Raw genomic sequence first — 2500 nt, 5'->3', positions numbered from 1 at the left:
AAGGTTTACCTGTATTAGACCCAAACGTTTTTACATAAACCTGCCGCAATCTTTACTTTTTCACTTTTAAACCTGAAAAAGATCGGTGACATTGCCACTTTTCTCGTCTTTCTCAAGTAAAGCTTGCTGGTTGCGGGTTTTTCTTGGACAAGCGAGTTTGACGATCACCAGAGCAGTAGCAGCATTGTTTTGTTGAGAGAGACATGGATGAAGATCTTGCTGCGTTGTTGATCTCAGATAATTAATTAAGTAAATAATTAATTAATTCGGGCGACCAACTCAGAGGGCTGGGCACCCCAGCTGAAATGCTTGGGTGCTCAAACCCCGAAATTTTCCTTAGAGCACAGCCTTGTACTGTAATATTAAAGTTAGTTGTTTCTTACACACCTTGATCATCATTTTTTTCCCCATGGATACATGTATAGTCCATACATTTGCAGGTAGCAAAAATCAGCTGTGTATATGTTGCAGGTAGATTTTTGTTTCAGTTAATTTTTTTAACTAGGTTTTTTTTGATCAACAGTCTAAAAAAAGGGATTTTCCCTTTTTGGGGGTGTAGTTCAAAAACAGGGGCTTGGTTTTTAAAGGGGCTCTAAAAAAGGACAAGGCATTCTTTTTCTCCGTTCTACTTCTCCTACCCCTCCCTGATCTACCCCATTGCCTCTATCCTACCCTACCCTTTCTTCACAGATCTATCCCTCCTTACCTTTCAGGTCCACCCCTCCTTGAATACCCTGCTGCCCATTCTCTTATCCACTTGACCACACAAGCAACTCATGCAAATTCCTCAGAATAATTTATAATCAAATATTTTATTATTCATCCCAGGCCAATCTCGGTCCCAACTTCACATTGAGACATCAGAGCCACATGTGGTTAATCTAGCAGTGATAAAATGGCGGAGTCAAACAAGTGCAATAGCATAAATAAAATCAATTTCTTTAGAGAAATACAGGAATTGAAAAGACTCAAAAATAAATTGTTATTTAGAAGATGATTTTTACAACAAGGCCGCACATTTCTGGAAAGAAAAACAGAGAAGTAACTCAACAAGTGATATTGACAAAGGAATCATTAACACTTTGATGTCAAAACCGGCCCGACTTGTTATTTGTTGATCGTCAACTGCTGATTTTAATTTCTCCACAGTTTCTAGAATGGCATATTCAGTGGAGTATCCCTTTCGAAAGCCAAACTGGAAGTTACTGCGCCTTTCAATAACATGCGGACTCTTAAATTCAAAGGTCAACCGACAAATGCGTTTTTCGCTACCGTCCATCAAATGTTCGTCGGCTCCTCCGAGCTTCCGACTACTGTCCAGTGCGTAATAATCAAATCACATCGTTGAGCCCAGTTCAGTCAACAAAGTCGGAAGCTGGGAGGAGCCGCCGAACATTTGATTGACGGTAGCGAAAAACGCATTTGTCGGTTGACCTTTGAATTTAAGAGTCCGCATGTTATTGAAAGGCGCAGTAAACAGTAGACATTCTTTTTCTAGATAGGACACAAGTTGGTTATATACTAGTCTTTCCAGTACCTTACTAAAGGGAGAAATAACTGCTATTGGCCTATAATTTCCTAACTCAGATACAATGCCATTTTTGAATATTGGGGTTACTTTTAATATTTTAAAGATTTCAGGAAACTCCCCTGATAGTATTGACCCATAATAATTATATTTCAGTGAAGGGTGCAGAGAACTGTCCACTTGCAAGTTTAATAAGTTTGTTAGGAACATTAATGGATGCTTTATTTTCTTTTAGTCCAGCAAATAATGTAGATACTTGTGTTTGGGTTACTGGAGCAAGATAAAAACTGTTTGATGGTGTAGATTCTATGTATTGCAAGGGGTCTGCATGATCAGTTTTTATTTCCTTTGCTAAAGTTGGCCCAATATTTACAAAGAAGTTATTGAATAATTCAGCAATATCCTTTTCTAGTGTAAAAGTCCTGTTGTTGTGAATAATTCTCGTGGGGAGGGTTTGACCTTTACTTTTCCTTTTAACAAGGGTACCAATATGTTTCCAAGTTTGCTTAACCCTTTGACGTCCAAACCGGCCGAAGTATTTTACTCGTCAATCGCCAGAGTATTTTACTCATTAATGGGGAAGCCTTGGGAGTCAATGGGTTAAAGAATATCACTGTTTTTTCATTACAAGAAGTAGTCCTACTATGTGAAGACAGGAAAGGGTTTAGCTCTGAAGAAGGGCTAACGCTCAAAACGTCAGCTTTCAAATTTCTTTACGGTGGTCAATTTACCATATCAGCTCACTTGATAAACCCTTTTCTTTATTTCATTTTCCCACCAACACAGCACCACAGCTTCTTTACAATCTATTCCCTTTATCCAACAAGTGAATGAATGCTTTTTTTCCAATAACCCTAATTCCTAAAATGCGGGCAGTGTCCTAAGCCTTACAAGAAGGAGAAAATTTACCGGTAACCCTAATCACTAAATTTTTTTGGTCTTTGATAGCACCCGAGAGAAAACTTTTACCCA

At 38.5% G+C, this 2500-nt stretch overlaps 1 protein-coding gene across 2 annotated transcripts in view; it reads left to right on the top strand.

Annotated features, from left to right (window-relative positions):
- Positions 1-2500, top strand: part of LOC138000846 (nuclear RNA export factor 1-like) — a 55087-nt gene that overhangs the window by 17241 nt on the left and 35346 nt on the right. The window lies entirely within an intron of this gene.

This window comes from Montipora foliosa, chromosome 4 (assembly GCF_036669935.1).
Source record: "Montipora foliosa isolate CH-2021 chromosome 4, ASM3666993v2, whole genome shotgun sequence".
NCBI lineage: Eukaryota > Metazoa > Cnidaria > Anthozoa > Scleractinia > Acroporidae > Montipora > Montipora foliosa.
This window is presented reverse-complemented; position numbering and strand designations above follow the sequence as displayed.